The sequence below is a fragment of the Saimiri boliviensis genome, chromosome 14 (genome assembly GCF_048565385.1).
Source record: "Saimiri boliviensis isolate mSaiBol1 chromosome 14, mSaiBol1.pri, whole genome shotgun sequence".
Lineage (NCBI taxonomy): Eukaryota > Metazoa > Chordata > Mammalia > Primates > Cebidae > Saimiri > Saimiri boliviensis.
The window spans coordinates 77691675-77713902 of NC_133462.1; the positions used below are offsets into that span (position 1 = coordinate 77691675).

General features: G+C 38.0%; 1 protein-coding gene and 1 pseudogene across 17 annotated transcripts in view; both read right to left on the minus strand.

Annotated features, from left to right (window-relative positions):
• LOC141581085 (ubiquitin-like modifier-activating enzyme 5 pseudogene) overlaps positions 1-5300 on the minus strand; it is a 31770-nt pseudogene extending 26470 nt beyond the window's left edge.
• Positions 1-22228, minus strand: part of CDC42BPA (CDC42 binding protein kinase alpha) — a 327782-nt gene that overhangs the window by 300688 nt on the left and 4866 nt on the right. The window lies entirely within an intron of this gene.

Genomic DNA, 22228 nt, shown 5'->3' on the forward strand with positions numbered 1-22228 from the left:
TTCAATTTAGTACTTCAATTAGTATTAAACTCTACTGAAAAGTATACCATACTCCAAACTGTATATCCCTAATTGCATTACAGGGTTCTAGGTCATCAGTTCTTAAAAATAACAGTATTACCTGAAAGCACATATATTATAATTACAATCAAATTTAGCTTATCAGACTAAATTAAAGAGGAACATGACAGGCAACCACAAAGTCATTGTATTTGACTTTGATATTTATTTTTGTACTTTATTTTGAACATCAGTTTATCTGACATTCTTGGAATTTCTAGCACTATTAAAGCATTGATTTAGGGCCGGGCGCGGTGGCTCAAGCCTGTAATCCCAGCACTTTGGGAGGCCGAGGCGGGTGGATCACGAGGTCGAGAGATCGAGACCATCCTGGTCAACATGGTGAAACCCCGTCTCTACTAAAAATACAAAAAAAAAAGCTAGCTGGGCGTGGTGGCGCATGCCTGTAATCCCAGCTACTTAGGAGGCTGAGGCAGGAGAATTGCCTGAGCCCAGGAGGCGGAGGTTGCAGTGAGCCGAGACCGCGCCATTGCACTCCAGCCTGGGTAACAAGAGCGAAACTCCGTCTCAAAAAAAAAAAAAGCATTGATTTAAATTCAAATGAGCCCAATACAAAGATGTGGTTTTAGAGAAGCAGAACTTACTTTCTTTTTTCAGGCTTAAAACCAATAACATCACCACTTAAACTTAACTGGGCAAGTTGTGCTCCTAGCCTTTTGTTTTTAAGCTTAGTGTCTTGTAATTTTTTCTTATCTAATGAAGTACTTTCTATAGTAGATATTTCCTGAAGGTTAAATTAGGATGTAAGACAGATCTGCAGTTCTCTCTTCCATTACATCTTTTGGTCTTCATGGATGCGAGGAATGAGGATTCTGCTGCCTTGATGGCATTAGTTGGAAACCTGTGTTCTCCTAACTCCACAAACTCTTCATTATCTCGATTTTAAGATAATGAAAAACTGACTGGAAATTCAAAATTCAAACTACTATCTTTAGATAAATTCTGGTAATTAAAATTTCTCTTTTGAAGATGCATTATAAAAGAAAGGAAGTAAGTTGCTGTGATGGAGGTACTACTTTCATAAAAGTTTTTTCAGTATTTTGACAATTTCTATACTAATTTTAATAATAGAACACTTAGTAGATTGCTACTGTTTTATATCTCAAAGTTAAAATAGCATGGACATGTCTGTAAAAGGTCTGACCATACCAGAAAATTAAAGTTGAGATATTTAACTATCATTTTCTTACTTCATATATTAAAGCAATATAATTTCCATTATAAATTAAATGGTTTAATTCTTTGTTAATTCCAAAAGACATATTTAACTGGAGGCTTTATAGTTGGAGACATTTAAATAAATATGCTGCCTTATCAGCCCAGAAATTTATCAGCAATGTAAGGCTCTTTGTGGAGACATCGTTTTTTGCAGACTTAAAATAATTTCATTCTCACATACTCAAACTCACACACACACACACACACACACACACACACACACACACACCTTAATTTAAAATACTGTGCTAAGGCTAGGCGTGGTGGCTTACACCTGTAATCCCAGAACTTTGGGAGGCCAAGGTGGGCAGATCACTTGAGGTTAGGAGTTCAAGACCAGCCTGGCCAACATGGTGAAACCCCATCTCTAATAAAAATACAAAAAGTTAGCCAGGTGTCGTGGTGTGAGCCTGTAATCTCAGCTATTTGGGAGGCTGAGGCAGGAGAATTGCTTAAACCTGGGAGGTGGAGGCTGCGGTGAGCCAAGATCACGCCACTGTACTCCAGCCTGGGACACAGAACAAGACTCCATCTCAAAAAAGAAAAGAAAAGAAAAAGAAAAATATATAAATAAAGCACTGTACTACATGGAATTAAAACCTTGTTTAAAAAAAAAAAAAGACTTGTTTTCTATTAGAACAAGTATGACTTTAATTTTTAATTCAAATCAATGTGTTACTACATAGCCTCATATCAACCATTTTGCTTCAGAGTTCTCAGAAAGAAGATGGATAAGAATTTTGCCACTGGTTTGTAAGCTAGTGAAATAAAATACCTCTTCAATACTTTTTTTATAGAAACTATTTTTCTTTTGCCCTCTTTCAAGAGCTACACAATCCCAAACAGTCCCTTTTGTTTTACGCGTAACAGATTTTCACAACATAGGACAAAGTACCATATGAACATTTGAGATCAGGGTAGGAAATACGCCTTTATTTTATAAAAATGGGAGATGGGCCACTGTGAAATGAGAGTGGAAAGAAAATCAACAGACTTCAGACTGTTCTCAAACAGATAGATTTTCGAAGACTAATTAGGGAAGTTAAAGACCCGGAAATTGATTCTCTTAAAACTATATGCATCCACATATCCCTTGGGAAGTCTTCATGCACCACAGATACAGATACCTCAGTTTGAAGGCTATTAAGCTAAATTATCTCCTGAGCTTTAGTAGATCTTTTAAAAAATTAAATTGCCAATTTACATTTTAACCAAAAAAAAAAAAAATCTGATCTTAATTGACTCTCAGGTATAAATGAATGATAAAACCTTAAAAACAGACTGCATTCTGGAAGTTCTATTTTCTAATAGGGATCATCTGCAGTATATGAGAAGGATTGATTTAGCTGAGACAGAGATCAGTTTCTTAGCTTGCTCCTCTTCTAAGGTAAGCATGCCAAGCCAGGGATCCCAGCACAACAATGCAGGACGTCAGAACTGCCTCTCAGGACCTCTGATTCTCTGGGACAGACCTGGCACTACTGGTAGCCAAGACTCCATCCGCTGCTATGCAGTGCCTGTTCCATAGCCCAGATACTGCACTAAGTCAGCTGTCTCTCTCCTCATCACATTCTCCCAAATTCCAATCCTCCATCTCCACAAACATCATGGCCCATGTGAATGTGAAGAATACCGAGCCATAAGAAAATCCAGTCCAAGCCAAACTGAGAAAGTCAGCCTGATGCCCTAACAAAACCCCTTTATTGCTGCAGTTTAAAAAAAAAAAAAAAAAAAGGCAGTCCTTTTAACCAATCATTAGAACTCTTTTTCCTCATTGCCTGCTCTAGTTTTGTGGCTGTGGGGAGGTTCCCTAACCCTCAGAGTCACGTTTTTTCTCCACTCTCACCCCAAACATGCCAGGGAAACTCCAAAGCTCCTCAAAGCATAGCTCCTAAAGGGATTACCAGGCCCAGTTCTCCAACCTGTACAACAGAGGTAGTGGCTACCAGCCCCACTTCAGGTCCTGTGATTTCAGGCAAGGGCTCTTCTCTTGGATCCCATGGTCCAGTAGACAGGAGGCCCTCAGAAGCAGCTGCCCTAGAGCCCCTGGTACCCCATGCTTTACTATCTCCAGCTGATGAGTCTCCTGTGGCTAGTTCCCCAAGCCTGTACTGAGTCAGAAGTAGTGGGACCTGGAGGCCCTGAGCACTAGGCAGCAATTAAGTCTCTGAGCATCCTCCCAACCACTAGCCAGAGATAAAGCTTTTCCAAGTGCTCCAACTCAGACAATTAAGTCTGAAGACTAAAGCATGAGCCTGAGTAGAAGGGTGGGATCAGCACTGCCCAGAGATTCAGAAGTCCTGAGCCTCTGGTTCTGGCCCTGCCAGGAACTTATAAATGATCCTGAGGGGCACATGTCCCTTAATAACAAAAGGGGAAGGGGAAAACCCATCTGGCTCTAGGTAAAATCAGAGCAATCAGGAAAAAAGAGTTCTAATAATTAAAAGGAAAAGAAAAATTTTAAGTGAATGAGTAAATACTGCTTAGAAAGGCAGAATTAATATTCTTAGGGTGAGAACAAAGATTACCTTAAAGTTATTTTATGACTCCTATTCAGTACTGTTAAAATGTAATTTCATCACTTCCTAGGAGTTTAAACCAAAATTAAACAGTTGTTTACATAATATCTAAAATGTCTGTATAGACAATAGAATCACTTCCAGTGTTTACTGTTATACATGTGGCATGTGACGACTGTGATGGCAGCTAAGTCAAAAAGACAGAATTCCTCTAGCACACACTACAGAAGCAACAGCCTCTCTGGTATGACCTGCAGTTATCTAAGATATTGCTTAATATCATGTTGTTTATTCAATGCAGATAAATAATTTTTTTAAGTATTTAAAAATGGTAATACTGTTTGCTTAGGAGCAGGTAAAACACAAACAGCAAAGCAGCACAGCTCTACCTCACTCTTTACTAGTGGTTCTTACATTTACTCAAGTGCACAGCCAGTGAAATAAGCCAGTCAAAAAAGAACAAATACTGTATGATTCTCCTCATATGAGGTACTTAGAGTAGTCAAATTCATAGACAAAAAGTAGAATGACAGTTGCCAGAGGACAAGATATGGAAAGTAGGAGTAAAGTTATTTTTAATGAGTACAGTTTCAGTCTCGCAAAATAAAAAATGCTCCGAGATGGATGATCAGAATGGTTCCACAACAATGTGTATGTACTTGATGCCACTGAACTATATACTTTAAAAAAATTAAAATGAGGCTGGGCGGCCAGGTGCGGTGGCTCACGCCTGTAATCCCAGCACTTTGGGAGGCCGAGGCGGGTGGATCACGAGGTCAAGAGATTGAGACCATCCTAGTCAACATGTGAAACCCCGCCTCTACTAAAAATACCAAAAAAAAAATAGCTGGGCATGGTGGCACGTGCCTGTAATCCCAGGTACTCAGGAGGCTGAGGCAGGAGAATTGCCTGAACCCAGGAGGTGGAGGTTGTGGTGAGCCGAGATCGCACCATTGCACTACAGCCTGGGTAACAAGAGTGAAACTCTGTCTCCAAAAATGAGGCCAGACGCAGTGGCTCAAGCCTGTAATCCCAGCACTTTGGGAGGCCAAGGCGGGTGGATCACGAGGTCAAGAGATCGAGACCATCCTGGTCAACAAGGTGAAACCCCGTCTCTACTAAAAATACAAAAAGTTAGCTGGGCATGGTGGCATGTGCCTGTAATCCCAGTTACTCAGGAGGCTGAGGCAGGAGAATTGCCTGAACCCAGGAGGCGGAGGTTGCGGTGCGCCGAGACTGCACCATTGCACTCCAGCCTGGGTAACAAGAGCGAAACTCCGTCTCAAAAAAAAAAAAAAAAAAAAAAGATTAAAATGGTAAATTTTATGTTATATATATTTTAACACAATTTTTTTTATTGCATTTTAGGTTTTAGGGTACATGTGAAGAACATGCAAGATTGTTGCATAGGTACGCACATGGCAATGTGATTTGCTGCCTTCCTCCCCTTCACCTATATCTGGCATTTCTCCCCATGCTATCTCTCCCCAACTCACCATCCCCTGCTGTCCCTCCCCTATTTCCCCCCAACAGACCCCACTGTGTAATGCCCCCCTCCCTGTGTCCATGTGTTCTCACTGTTCGACACCCACCTATGAGTGAGAACATGTGGTGTTTGATTTTCTGTTCTTGATTTTCACACAATTTTTTAAATAACATTTAAAAATTCATGGGATGAAAGGCTTTAAATTGAGAAAATTCTACCCACTGACTTAATCTTTCCTAAAAATTAAAGAAAGATTTCAATTATTCTATTTTAGTGGCAGAATACATTACTCTAAGAAGTATAACTTAAAATACGTATGTTGATACAACAGTATGTTCCTGAAAAAGTACATATAAATTAGTCTCAAATATTTCTGTAAGCAAACATTTATAAATCTGTTGCTATTAAATGCTACACAAAGTTGTATATAAGCTTTCTATATACACATAAACAAGAGAAATATAAACAAGTGAAAAGTACTGATCCACCAAAAAAATGGCAGGTTTCCTCTTCATATCCTATGAAAATACTTTACTATAACAATATCTACTAATGGCTTATGAAACGTTATCTTAATCATTTGCTACTCTCTCCACCTAAAGAAAAAAAAAGAAAAAGCAAATGAAAACCAGGTAGAAGATTCCATATGTAATGAAAATGTTTAAGTATATTTTTCAAAATGCTTTATAAGTGGGAGCTAAACAAAGGGTAAATATGGAGATAAAAATGGAGGAAAAAAACTTGAGACTCCAAAGGGAAGAGGACAAGAAGTAGAGAAGGTGAAAAAATTACCTACTAGATTGAATGTCCAGTATTTGGATGATGAGTATAGAAGCTCAACCCCTACCATTAGGCATGTAATAACCATGTAATAAATAAGTACATGGATCCTTGAATCTAAATTTATTGTTAATGCTTTACTAGGCCAGGCATGGTGGCTCACACCTGTAATCTCAGCACTTTGGGAGGCTAGGGCAGGCAGATCACTTGAGGCCAGGAGTTCAAGACAGGGTTCTGCCATGTTGGCTGGGATTTTGCCCAAATTATCTGCACATGGTGGCACACGCCTATAATCAAAGCTTCAGGAGGCTGGAGCACAAAAATTACTTGAACCCAAGTGCACTGAGCCAAAATCATACCAGCACTCCAGCCTGGGCAACACAGCAAGACTCTATTTCAAATATCTATCTAACTATCTACCGATCTATCTATTTGTAGACAGCAACTCTTTTTAAATTAAATGCTTCACGAGATTGTTTTAAATAACTAATGAACAATCCATAAAATATTTCTTTTCTATTAATGCTTTGTTTTGACACATCAAATATCATGGTAATATGGTTTGATGAGTATTAATAGGATATTTTGATATTTTATAACTAAAAATATAAGAATTTTCATTTCCAAAAAAAAGTAATGATTTGATTTTTATATTTTATTATCCTTGAAATGAAAAGCTGAACTTAAAGCAATTTACAACTTATGAACTAGTCATAATCTAGAAATTTATTTACAAATAATTAACTTGGAATTTAGAATATATTACCTCAAAGAATATGTTATAAATACTGATTAGTTTTCCAGTGAACTACATGTAAGTCTGTAAGCTTTAAACCTGAGGCCCAGCAAGTGATTATCAAGTATTCTACCCACCATAATCCCCAGGAGAGGGCCTGAACTTAATACTAATACCACTGGAGAAAATATACATATTTTCTCAATCTATGATTCCTAAAGAAATACAAAGTTGGTCCGTAAACCTAGACTTCAGAGCAACATTTAGTTGCATTTCTCTCTTGCTGGAAGCCCAGGTTCCCCTAACTGTTAGATATCCACTTTGTTCTAGGCGAGGCATAGTGGCTCACACCTGTAATCCCAGTATGTTGGGAGGCCAAGGCGGGTAGATCACTTGAGCTCAGGACTTCGAGACCAGCCTGGGCAACATGTCAAAACCTCATCTCTACCCAAAATACAAAAATTAGCCAGGCATGGTGGTACATGTCTGTGGTCCCAGCTACTTGGGAAGCTGAGGTGGCAAGATCGCTTGATTCCAGGAGGAGAAGGTTGCAGTGACCCGAGATCATGCCATTGCAGTCCAGCCTGGGTGACAGAGTGAGATCCCATCTCAAAAGAAAAGAAAAGGAAAAAGAAAAGGAAAGGAAAGGGGAACGGCAAGAGGAAAGGAAAAGAAAAGAAAAATCCACTTTGTTCTGGATTAAAGCATTCTCTGGTACATACCTCTGAATAGAGAAACCTGGTCCAATGTTCTCCAATCTACCCAAGCCAGACACACACCCAACCTGACAAAATTCTCATTTCTTGGGCAAAACGGGGAAGAATACAAACTATCTACAGTTTTATTAATGGAGAGTCCAAAACTTAGAAAACGACTAAGATGGCCGGGCGCGGTGGCTCATACCTGTAATCCTAGCACTTTGGGAGGCTGAGGTGGGTGGATCACCTGAGGTCAGGAGTTCAAGACCAGCCTTGCCATCATGGTGAAACCCTATCTTTAAAAAAACAAAAAACGACTAAGCTAACATTATCTGGTCTGGAACTATGATTCTTTTTTTTTTCTCTTTGAAACGGAGTTTCGCTCTTGTTACCCAGGCTGGAGTGCAATGACGTGATCTTGGCTCACCACAACCTCCGCCTCCTAGGTTCAAGCAATTCTCCTGCCTCAGCCTCCCGAGTGGCTGGGACTACAGGCGTGCACCACCACGCCCAGCTAAATTTTTGTAATTTTAGTAGAGACGGGGTTTCACCATGTTGACCAGGATGGTCTTGATCTCTTGACCTCATGATCCACCCGCCTCGGCCTCCCAAAGTGCTGGGATTACAGGCGTGAGCCACTGCACCCAGCCGACTATTTTCTAATTTTAAAATTAAAAATTAATTACACATATCATGCACTCTTTAAAATTAAAATACAATTACAGATATAACGCACTCTTTCCTCTCTTACACACAGTAACACTGGCCCAGGAAACCTAAATCAAAACACATTATTAGAGAAAGTGTTAGTTACAGGTGGTCGCTGAAGAAAACAAAGTATAGCATAAAGTTTTACTGTCGCACTAAAAATTCCTTTCAAAAATGCTACAAATAAACTGTAGGCCACAATGCCAACTATAAGAGACTGTTGTCTAGACAGAATCCTAACTTTGTTAAGATAGCTGCACTTCCCTTACACAGCCTATATAACTCAATAATCTTACTGCCACTAATACAATGATTGGTTCAGGAATGGACGGGAGACCTAATTTTGGCCACTGAGAATGTAGGGAAGATTTTCTACGTGCTTCCACGAAATGAGAAGGCTACAGGAAGTCTCCTTCTTTCCTCTCCACCTGAACAAGAAAGCATGTTGCTCCAGTGACGTCCTATAACTTTGAGGAAAAACACTGTTAAAAAAGAAGCCTACGCTTGGGCGCAGTGGCTGATGCCTGTAATCCCAGCACTCTGGGAGGCTGAGGCAGGCAGATCACTTGAGGTCAGGAGTTTGAGACCAGCCTGGTCACCATGATGAAACCCTCTCTCTGATAAAAATCCAAAAATTAGCAGGGTGTGGTGGCACATGCCTATAATCCCAGCTACTCAGGAGGCTGAGGCAGGAGAATCATCTGAACCCAGGAGGTGGAGTTTGCAGATTGCACCACTGCCCTCCAGTGTGAACAACAGAGTGAGACCGTGTCTCCAAAAAAAAAAAAAAAAAAAAAAAAAAAAGGCCAGGGCGCTGTGGCTCACACCTGTAATCCCAGCACTTTCAGTGGCCGAGGAGGGTGGATCGCCTGAGGTCAGGAGTCCGAGACCAGCCTGACCAACATGGAGAAACCCCATCTCTACTAAAAATACAAAATTAGCTGGGCATGGTGGTGCATGCCTATAATCCCAGCTACTTGGAGGCTGAGATAGAAGAATCATTTGAACCCGGAAGGTGGAGGCTGCAGTGAGTCAAAATCACAATATTGCACTCCAGCCTGGGCAGTAAGGGCAAAACTCCACCTCAAAAAAAAAAAAAAGAAGTCTACACTACAACAGCAGTGAGACTGAAAAACCTCGGATGTTTGATAATACTATGGAGCCACTAAATGTAAAAGTTTAAGCTATTAGTAAAACTTTCCTTATTCTTTAAACCAATTTGTATCAGGCTTTCTGTTCCAACCAAAAACACACTATTAACCTTCAACAGATGCACTGTGTAATCAGCTACCTCTTATTACTGTACTATCATTTAAACTATTTCTTTTTATTCCATTGCTGAAGTCAAGACTTGTACTACCAGAAATTTGACCTGTTTCTTTTACAGAATCGTAAATTGAATAAATAAAACACAATGTTCACAAAATTCAGGTTCATTTTAAATACAAAAATAAACAGCTCTGAGGTCTATAACAGATAATAATTTTTTTTTCAAGACAGAATCTCACTCTGTCGCCCAGGCTGGAGTGCAGTGGTGCGATCGACTCACTGCAACCTCAGCCTCCCGTGTTCAAGCAATTCTTCTGCCTCAGCCTCCCGAGTAGTTGAGACTACAGGCGTGAACCACCATGCTCAGCTAATTTTTGTATTTTTAGTAGAGACAAGGTTTCACCACATTGGCCAGGTTGGTCTCAAACTGCTGACCTAGCGATCTGTCAGCCTCGGCCTCCCAAAGTGCTGGGATTACAGGCGTGAGCCACCGCACCCAGCCAATAATTTAAAAGAAAAAATATAAAAATCAAACATGATTAATTTTAATTTGAAATGAAAACATTTCATTAAATATTTTTCTCTATTTAGAGACATTTTCATTTTTTTCTCAGAAAGATGAAAGATTTGTATTTAACAATTATAAAAAATATCTTGTTCCAATTATTTCTACACAGAATGGCAATAAAACATTTTTTAAAATATCTTATTAATAAAATTCTCGACTATAAAGTTCCCTGAATTAAAGTCTTCTTTATCACTTAGAAAGATACAGTAAAAATTCAACAGGTATTAAGATAATTTGGTCATCATAATATTGCTTTCCACTGAATTCTAAAATCAAAATTCTTTGTTAAAACTTTACTTATGAAGAAAATTATCAGAGTAAGAAGTATTTTAATTGAATTATTATGAGAAATATGTCTTACTCACCTATCTTCCACAACTATCCAATAGCTAGCACAAGGTAAACATTCAATAATTTGTTGAATTTAATTACTGTCATCATTTTAATGACCATTCTTTGACCGCTGACCCATAGTTCTGTCTCCTGAACATTCTACCTGGATGTTTCCACTACCACTCAAACAAAATCAAAACCCTAAACTTAAATATTTGATCTCTGTATTTCCCTCCTTGTTATATTTTGTTACATTTCCCCCAAAATCTCTGTAGAATTGTTTGTAAAGTAGGAGTTTTAGATGTTATTTCTTCATTGTAGCTACTGACTCAACATTGAGATTTAACTGTATCAAAACATTTTATTCCCTGTTTATTCACTTAACTCCATTGTTCACTCAGAAATTCTTTCATTCATCAAATAAATATTTATTGAGTGCCTACAATGCACCAAGTACTTACGTTAGGTATTGGGGAAGAGGCAATAAGCTAAACAGACACAGTCCCTGCTCTAGTAAGGAAGATCAATAAAAAATAATTGCAAATACATATAATTTAAAATATTGATAAATGTTGTAAAATAGTGACTATGGCATATTCTTGATCACCTAACACTTAAATGTTTGTAGTTTCTAAAAATTATCACAAAAAGAGAATTAAACCAAACTAAATCCTCAAGCTTACAAAACTTATAATGTGTTATCAGAACCAGCCATACAATCTATGATTATTATTTATTGCAAAAGATATCTACATCCCCAATAGCCATCAGATTCATATACAAGACTACTATGGTAAAGTCATTTTTTAAAAAAAAATCTATTTCACATTTTATTCTTTACCTTATAAAATACGGGGCAAATGCTGCTTTTAAAAGTGTTTCTGCCGGGCGTGGTGGCTCATGCCCGTAATCCCAGCACTTTGGGAGGCCGAGGTGGGTAGATCACGAGGTCAAGAGATCGAGACCATCCTGGTCAACATGGTGAAACCCCGCCTCTAATAAAAATACAAAAAATTAGCTGGGCATGGTGGCACGTGCCTGTAATCCCAGCTACCCAGGAGGCTGAGGCAGGAGAACTGCCTGAACCCAGGAGGCGGAGGTTGTGGTGAGCCGAGATCGCGCCATTGCACTCCAGCCTGGGTAACAAGAGCGAAACTCCATCTCAAAAAAAAAAAAAAAAAGTGTGTCTAGCTTGTAATCAAATGACATTTAGTCATTTTACTTATTTTATCAAATAGCATTATTTGTAACAGCAAATAAACTGAAGCAAATTAAATGTTTAAAAAAGTTAATATCTAATAAATAACTATATATTCACTACATGTTGGGCACTGATCCAGCCCTTTACTCCAATATTTTATTTAATCCTCACAACAACACCACAAAGCATGTATAACTATTCCCATGTTTAGAAAGGAAGAAACTAATGGAAAAAGGGGTTAGATCACTTTATCGTATTAAGAGAAAAAAAAAAAAAGCAAGGTACAAAAAACACCAGAAATGTTCCTAGGTAGAAAACCAAATATGTATATACAAAAAATTCAACAGGTTAGCACAAAAATAACAAATCTGCTGTTACAGTAGTAAAAAATGTTTCTGCTTTAAAAAAAATGTAGAGGCTAATGTAAGTTAAAGAACATTTTAGTATTACACACTAAGGAAAAACAATTTTAAAGTCAAATTCACAATACATATACAAGAAATACAATTTTTTTTTTTTTTTTTTTTGATACAGGGTCTCACCCAGGCTAGGGTACAGTGGCATGATCTTGGCTCATTACAACCTCCACTGCCCAGGCACTAGCGATCCTCCCACCTCAGCCTTCAGAGCAGTTGGGACTACAGGCACATGCTACCACATCAGGCTAATTTTTTCATTTTTATAGAAATGGGGTTTCACCATGTTGCTCAGCCTGGTCTCAAACTCCTAGTCTCAAGTGATCCGATCACCTCAGCCTCCCAAAGTGCTGGAAATACAGACATGAACCACCATGCTACCATGCCTGGCATGAAATAAAAAATTTCTTAATTATGTATAGTTCCAGCAATTCTGGTAATATATTATCTTCCTCCCTCCGTCACACAGTGCACACACAGAAGAGATAACCAAGTTAAATGTAGTAGGAAAAGTTTATCATTTAAGTTTAGCTGAAACAGAAAACTCAACCCTAAACAAAATAAAAATGTATTTTTATTTCAAATAAAAGATATTTGAAGGTCCAGTGCTGGCTGTTAAGGTAGTTTGACAAAGTGTGAAGAATCCAGGATGCTTCCAGCTCACTGCTGGGCTATCCTTGTAGCATGTATCCTTGAGCCCTCATGCCCTCATCATCACAGTCCAAGCTCTGAAAACATCGCATGTGTCCTGTGCAGCAGAAGGGAATAAAGTGGGGAAACCTCCCTTTTAATGAAGCTTCTGGTAAGCATCACACATCGCTTCAGCCAGAACTACTAATGTGACCACACCTAAGTGGAAATAAAGCTAGAAAATACAGTCAATTGAGTTTTGTTAACAAAGAAGAGCCCTATCAAAATTCCAACAGTCTTTTTTGCAGAAATGGAAAAGCCAATCCTCACACTAATATGGAACTGCAAGGAGCCCCGAATAGCCAAAATGATCTTGAAAAAGAAGAACAGTTTAAAGGACTTACCCTTTTCAATTTCAAAACTTACTACAAAACTATAGCAATCCAGGCTGTATGGGACTGACATAAGGATAAACACATAGATCAATGGAATAGAACTGAGAGTCCAGAAAAAAATCCAAACATCTATGGCCAGTTGATTTTCCACAAGGATGCCAAGTCCATTCAATACAGGAAGGAATAATCTCTTTTCTGTATGGGAAATGATGCTGAAACAATTGGAATTTCCACATGGAAAAGAATGAAGTTTTAGGGCCGGGCGCGGTGGCTCAAGCCTGTAATCCCAGCACTTTGGGAGGCCGAGGCGGGTGGATCATGAGGTCAAGAGATCGAGACCGTCCTGGTCAACATGGTGAAACCCTGTCTCTACTAAAAATACAAAAAAAAAAAAAAAAAAAATTAGCTGGGCATGGTGGCGCGTGCCTGTAATCCCAGCCACTCAGGAGGCTGAGGCAGGAGAATTGCCTGAACCCAGGAGGCGGAGGTTGCAGTGAGCCAAGATCGTGCCATTGCACTCCAGCCTTGGTAACAAGAGCGAAACTCCTTCTCAAAAAAAAAAAAAAAAAAAAAAAATGAAGTTGGATACTTACTTCAAATAAAATATAAAAATTAACTCAAAATGGATTCATAACAAATAGAACTGAAACACAAAACTTTTGGGAAAAGACAGGCCGAGGGTGGTGGCTCACACCTGTAATCTCTGCACTTTGGGAGACCAAGGTAGGCAGATCACTTGAGGTCAGGAGTTTAAGAACAGCCTGGCCAACATGGTGAAACCCCGTATCTACTAAAAACATAAAAATTAGCTGGGCGTGGTAGTGCGTGCTTGTAATCCCAGCTACTCAACAGGCTGAGGCAGGAAAATCGCTTGAACCCAGGAGGCATAGGATGCAGCGAATCAAGATTGCACCACTGCACTACAGCCTGGGCAACAAAGCAAGACTCTGTCTAAAAAATAAATAAATAAAAATTACAACATTGGATTTGGAAATGGATTCTTAAATATCACACCAAAAGCACAAGTAAGAAGGAAAAAAAAGGACAAACTGGACTTCATCAAAATGAAAACCTTGGATGTTTAAGCATACAATAAAGTGAAAACACAACCTACAGAATGGGAGAAAATACTTTTAAATTACATAATCATATACATGACAAGGGATTAATATCCAAAATGCATGAAGAACAGTAACAACAACAGAAGATGAACAACCCAATTTTTAAATGGACAAAGATGGGCGAGACTATGCATATGGGGAGACCAGAAATCTATGAGAATTTTCTATACATTACACTCAATTTTACTGTGAACCTAAAACTTTTTTTAAAAACAGTCTATCTTCTGAAGTGGACAAAGGATTAAACAGACATTTCTCTGAAGAAGATATACAAATGGCCAATAAGCACATGAAAAGCTGCTCAATGTTACTAAGAATCAAGGAGGTACAGATCAAAGCCACAATGAACTACCTGCCACTTCATACCTACTAGAAAACAGAATGTACCAAATGTTGGCAAGGATGTAGCAAAACTGAACCTTCATACATCACTGGTGGGAATGTATGATGGTGCCACCGCTTTGGAAACCAGTTTGGCAGTTCCTCAAAAAGTTAAACAAAGAATTATTACATGACCCAGAAATTTCACTCCTAAGCATATATGCAAAAGAGTTAAACACAGGGACTCAAACAGATACTTGTATGTCAATGTGCACTGCAGCATTATTCTAATAACCAAAAGATGGAAAAACTCAAGTGTCCATCAACAAATGAACAGATAAACAGAATGTGGTATATCCATACAATGGAATATTATTCAGCCATAAAAAGGAATGAAGTTCTGACAGATACTGCAACATGAATGAAACTTTATGAACAGTATACTAAATGAAATAAGCCAGACATAAAAGAATAAATATTAAATGATTCCACTTAAACAAAATATCTATAATATGTGGACATTCAGAGAGACAGAAAGTAGATCAGAGGTTTACCAGAAACTGAGGGAAGGAGAGATACAGAGTTGCTGGTTAATGGGTACAGAGCTTCTACTTGAAGTGATGAAAAAGTTTTAGAAATAGATAGTGGGGGCTGGGCACAGTGGCCCATGCCTGTAATCCCAGCACTTTTGGAGGCCAAGGTGGGTGGATCATGAGGTCAACAGATGGAGACCATCCTGGCCAACATGGTGCAACCCTGTCACTACTAAAATTACAAAAATTGGCTGGGCATAGTGACACATGCCTGTAGTCCCAGCTACTCGGGAGGCTGAAGCAGGAAAATCGCCTGGACCTGATAGGTGGAGGTTGCAGTGAGCAGAGATCGCGCCACTGCACTCTAGCCTGGGCGACAGAACAAGACTCCAATTCAAAAAACAACAACAACAAAAAGAAATAGATAATGGTGATGTTATACAACATTGTGAAATGTAATTGATGCCAAGGAATAATATACTTTAAAGTGGCTAAAATGGCAAATTTTGTGTTTACACACACACACACACACACACACACACACACACACACACACAAAGCAGACTGAGAAAGCAGTGTGACTATATACAATGTTTTTCATCTGTCTCAAAACAAATCTCTCTCTCAGTGTAGTAGGTAAGAATTTCACATATCTGGCATTTTCCGGAGTACCTCCCTCACCAGAGTTGTGCCAGAATTTCAAATTCATAAATATTGCCAAGGTACTAAAGACAAGGAACATTTAAAGTATATCCAAGAAATACACAACACGCAAACACACAGAAAATAGTAAGTGAAATTATGACAAAACAGTACCAGAAATTTGACCACCATTATAATTGCCCTTACTCACTTTGAGGTATTCTTTCCGTAATAATACTGTCAGGAAAATAGTCCTCTTTACTTTTCATAATTTGGCTAAACACATAAACTAGCTAGTGTCATTAGTACGTTGATACGTTGATACTATAACCTAAAAACTGAGAAGAAAATTAATTAAGGAGGGCACGGAAATCTTCCTCCATACTCCCTCTTACCCTATACCTTGCCCTATGCATCACTTCCATTTGGCTGTCTCAGAGTTTTGTCCTTTATAATAAACTGGAAATATGGAGTCATACTTCTCCAGCAAAAACATGCTTCTTTTAAGAAAAAAAAAAATTTGAAGTTACAAAACAAAAAGCTTGCTGCTTTCTGGTGAATAAAAGCCAAGGACTATCTGGCACAAACAGGAGAGATAAGCAGATAGAGACAGCACCAGCTCAGTGGCTTACAGGTTTCAGTGACAAAAATTGAGAATTTTACAGAGAAGAAAGCACATGAAATATCTCAAATATAGCCTTTCCCTGAATTAGAAAGATAATCCAGTATCCATAAAAAAGGAAAATTAGTCAAAAATAAGCTGAACAAAACACATTGGTCATCTATAACTTCATCTCAACATGCTAGAATAGAATCATATATAGCTCTTCATATTCTGGAGGCTGGTTGCTTTCAGAAATGGACAGCTGTAAATAAAAATCAAGTGAAACAGTTAAATAAAGTGTTAAGTCCTTCTATGAAAGAAGAGTAAATTTAAACTAAACATTTTCTTGGCATTTTTTTTTATAAAGCATTCTGGATTTTGAAAAGAAATTCAGACTCAAATACAGTATGAGCCATGTGCAGAGATTTTGGAAAGAAAGTGAATCTTGACTTTTTAACTAATATTTAAGCAGCTATATGAAAAAATTTTTAGGGTTAATAAGCAATAAAAAACCCACTAAACAATTAGGGTTTTTAAAAACCTAATTTCAGTTGTCTGTTAAAAAACTAACACACTCTCACAAAAAATCATCTTTGTGTATCTGAAAACTGAAACATAAATTACAAACACTGTTGCAAAGGAAATACTACTGCAGCTGGGGGGAAAATTCCTTTGTCATTTCCAAATACTATTTACATTACATCATCTCCTTTTACTTCTTTTTTTAAATGGGATGGTTTACATATTTTTTAGCAATATATCTAATTGAAAACAAAACATACTAAACTATCATAAATATTTCATCCTAATCCTATTTTAAGCTATGAATATATAATGCTATCTAGACACACTGATTAGTACCTGCTTTAAATTCTATTGATTCTCAGTAAAGGCATTAAATTTAGAAACTAAAATGATGATTACAGATTTAGCATGTAAATTTTTTATGGCTTTGCTACTATTTTGAATGTTTTTCCCTTTCAATAAAATGCAAGATAAATTTTTAAGTATGTAATCACCAACAAAATAAATGACCGACAGTCTGGAAAATAAAAATGACCTTGAGCAACAAAAGTAATCAACAAACTAAATAATTTCTAATACAAGGAAGCAAAGTATTACATAATTTAATAATTTCTTTTAGGGTGTGTTTTTCAATATGCAAAAAGAGTCATAATGTTAAAATAAATAAAGATGGCACCCTCATCCTCTGAAATTATGACTGGGGAGTAGTTAGAAAGCTGGCCAGTTTTCTCATTGAGTCCTACGGCTCAGCAATCCCCTGAGACAAACTTCTCTTAACCCTGCCCTAAAACAGACATGCAGGGAAGAGCTGGTCAATTAGATTTTAAAGGGATTTTCTCTAGGAAAAGTTGAAATTCATTAAAAGAGGAATTACATTTAATATAAGGCATTTCTCATTATTAAAAAGTCAAAAACAGGGCCGGGCGCGGTGGCTCAAGCCTGTAATCCCAGCACTTTGGGAGGCCGAGGCGGGTGGATCACGAGGTCGAGAGATCGAGGCCATCCTGGTCAACATGGTTAAACCCCGTCTCTACTAAAAATACAAAAAACTAGCTGGGCGTGGTGGCGCGTGCCTGTAATCCCAGCTACTTAGGAGGCTGAGGCAGGAGAATTGCCTGAGCCCGGGAGGCGGAGGTTGCGATGAGCCGAGATCGCGCCATTGCACTCCAGCCTGGGTAACAAGAGCGAAACTCCGTCTCAAAAAAAAAAAAAAAAAAAAAAAGTCAAAAACAATAGATGTTGGTGAGGATCTGGTGAAAAGCGCACACTTACACACTGCTAGTGGGAATGTAAATACAATCTCTATGAAAAACTGTATGGTGATTTTTTTTTTAAAGAACTAAAAATGTATCATCTACCATTCGATCCCGCAATCCCACTACTGGGTATCTACCCAAAGGAAAGTAAGTCATTATATCAAAAATACACCAGTACACATGTGTTTATTGCAACACAATTCACAATTGTAAAGATACAGAACCCACCTAAGTGCTCATCAACCAATGTGTTGATAATGTGGTAATATATATATATACACACACACACACACACACACCCCCCATGGAATACTACTCAGCCATAAAAAAACCAATAAAATAATGTCTTTTGCAGCAACTTTGATGGATCTGGAGGCCATTATTCTAAGTGAAGTAACGCTAGAATGGAAAACCAAATACCATATATTCTCACTTATAAGTGGGAGCTAAGCTATGGGTATACAAAGGCAGACAGAGTAGTGTAATGGTCTTGGAGAATCAGAAGGGAGACGGAGGAAAGGAGGGTGAGGGGTAAAAAATAATACAAGGTAAAATGTGAACTACTCAGGTGATAAGTGTACTAAAATCTTGGACTTCACCACTATACATTTCATCACGTAACCAAAAATCTCTTATACCCCAAAAGCTATTGAAATTTTTAAAAGATATACATAACATATACATATATATACAGACAAATATACATATACATGTAGCATTCCTTTGCATTTACAAGGATCAACCTGGAATTCAGAAGAGCAGGCAACAGCTGCTAAACCAAAGCTACGTTTGTGGTTATATAGCTGACATGTATTCTGATGCCTCTGCATAGCACCTGGCAGCTCCTCAGTTTAAAGAAATAATAATCATATCCATCATTTGCATCATTTACATCATTTGTGCAATTAATTCGTCTTCACTGCTTTGTTAGCGTTCTTTTGCTGTGTGTTCAATTCCATAAACACTGAGTAATATGGGTATGTCTTGTGTAACTTTAGAAGTCTCTGTGTATCATTAATGAATTTAACCTATATAGGTTTTTCAGAAATGAACTAGCCTCCTAAGACAGATAAAGACTATTTATAAATTGCCATCTATAAGAACAGAGAAATAACTAAAGAAAAAGACTGATCTGCTCAAAAATACAGTCATGAATTCTAACACAAATTTCCCATTTGCTGTATCCACTTTTGAGCTCCTCGATTACAGGACTTAGAAATACCTCAAAAAGGTGGCCGGCCGCGGTGGCTCAAGCCTATAATCCCAACACTTTAGGAGGCCGACGCGGGTGGATCACGAGGTCAAGAGATCAAGACCATCCTGGTCAACAAGGTGAAACCCCGTCTGTACTAAAAATACAAAAATTAGCTGGGCATGGTGGTGCGTGCCTGTAATCCTAGCTACTCAGGAGGCTGAGGCAGGAGAATTGCCTGAACCCAGGAGACAGAGGTTGCGGTGAGCCGGGATAGTGCCATTGCACTCCAGCCTTGGTAAAAAGAGTGAACCTCCGTCTCAAAAAAAAAAAAAAAAAAGAAATACCTCAAAAAGAAAAACACAAGTTTGAAAATAAGATCAATGAAGTAGGATTAAAGGATGTAGACTTCATTTTTTTTCTTTTTTGAGACAGAGTCTTGCTGTGTGCCAGGTTGGAGTGCAGTGGTACAATCTCTGCTCACTGCAACCTCCACCTCCAGGGTTCAAGCGATTCTCCTGCCTCAGCCTCCCAAGTAGCTGGGACTACAGATGTGTGCCACCACACCCAGCTAATTTTTGTATTTTTAGTAGAGGTGGTGTTTCACCATGTTGGACAGACAGGATGGTCTCAACCTCTCGACCTCACCATCTGCCTACCTTTGGCCTCCCAAAGTGCTGGGATTACAGGCATGAGCCACTGTGCCCAACAGATTTAAGACTTTTTAATTCTGTAAAAACTACAGCTATTTTTTAAATTTTCATTTTTATTGTTCATAAATATATATCCAATCACCACTTAAGATTTAGGAAAAACATTGGGCCTCGTACCTATTATCACTTCCACCAAAAAAAAAAAAAAAAAAAGTCCCTTTCCATACCATCCTCCCAATATAGCTATAGCATAATTTTAGTTAGATAAATATTAACTGTTTCCATTACTATAACCATTTAAATTATTACTTTTCCTTTCCCAAACAAATTTCTATTTTTTTTTAGTAATTGTTTTCTCATTTGCTTCATTTCCTAAGCAACCATATATTCTCACTTATAAGTGGGAGCTAAGCTATGGGTACACAAAGGCAGACAGAGTACTGTAATGGTTGAAGGTGGAGGAGAAGCATACTCTCTCTTCCTCCCTCTCCAGCCACACAAGATGGGGTCTGCTTCTCCTCCACCTTCAACTATGATGGTAAGTTTCCTGAGGCCTCCCAGGCATGCTTCCTGTATAGCCTGCAGAACTGTGAGCCAATTAAACCTCTTTTCTCTATAAATTACTTAGTCTCAAGTAGTTCTTTATAGCAATGTGAGAACAGACTAATACAAACCTGTCTGTAAAACAAATCAATAAATTAAAAGGGTGATGCTCCTAAAAACAAAAAAATTACTAATGAATATCAAGTATTTCAAAGACTTTAGGGGTTGACAGCACTCGTTCATTATATCTAAGTTCACTCTACTTTATAGGGCACTTTTCCTAGATGCAATTTTATCAACAGCATCACTCTTATGCTATCCCATCAGGAATCCCAGAAACCATTATTATTCGGCAACTACTTCTAAGTGTAGTTTCTCTTCAGAAGAGATAGACAAATAGGAATGTTATAATAATAGCTATTACTTATTGAACATGCTTCTACCATGTGCCAGCACTGTACTGAATAAAGTAATTGTACTTACTCATTATCATTCCTAGAATAGAATATTAGGTAGCTAGTATAAAGGAAGTGCCCAACCAATACTGCTGATTATCCTAGTTGAGGACTTAAATAAATGTAATCATCTGTATTAAATGAACATTTTGATACTTAAGACTGATTAATAAATTCTACTCAGGAAAAGCTAACAATGAGGAGTAGCAGACATGAAGAATAAAAGTATCCTAAAAAAGATTCAGATCCATCAACACCTCACTTAATTAATCCTTGTGTTTAAAAAAAAAAAAGTGAATAGCTTTAAAACTATTTTAATTAAAAGATAAATGCGGCCGGGCACGGTGGCTCCAGCCTGTAATCCAGGCACTTTGGGAGGCCGGGGCGGATGGATCACGAGGTCAAGAAATCGAGACCATCCTGGTCAACATGGTGAAACCCCGTCTCTACTAAAAATACAAAAAAATTAGCTGGGCATGGTGGCACGTGCCTGTAATCCCAGCTACTCGGGACGCTGAGGTAGGAGAATTGCCTGAACCCAGGAGGCGGAGGTTGCGGTGAGCCGAGATCGCGCCATTGCACTCCAGCCTGGGTAATAAGAGCGAAACTCCGTCTCAATCAAAAAAAAAAAAGATAAATGCTTAAAGCATAGTACCTGCTGATATGCTCCAGGTACAAATTTATTAAACAGACTATTCTCTGTATATATATAAAATCTGAATAAGCTATATTATTCTGTTATTACTGTTATTTAGTGATAATTTCTGTATATTACAAAGTCTAAAATTCAAAAAGCATAAAAATACAGTTATCCACATACAGCCTTGCATATTTCTTCCATATTAAGTAATACTATCTTACATTTATTAAGTCAATTGGTAAATAATTCCCTAAAATTCCAATTTCCCATTTCAAAGTAGGGTGTGGTCGATTTAATGAATGATGTACTAATTCAGTCATAAATAGCAATTTACAATGTGAAAGTTATTTTTACTTCTACAACTCTAATTTTTTTCTAGTTACGCTGACATTCAGACTATTATTGTATAAACAAACACACAAACCATAATCTTTTCAACAACTTAAAACAACTAAGGAGACAAAAAAGTATTTCAAATCTTACTATAAATGAAAAATAATACATCTTTTTAAATTTAAATGTGATCTATAGTCTTAAGGCACTTTTATCTCCTTGCTCTAGTGCTCATTGGTTTAATCCTCTCTCTTTCCCATTCCACTTATTTCCTCCCTCAAGCCCTCAGCGCTAAAAGAAATGCTGTCAAAGAAAAACAACATATCTGACTTTGAATTGTCAGTTTTCTTACTGTCATACTGCTATGAACAA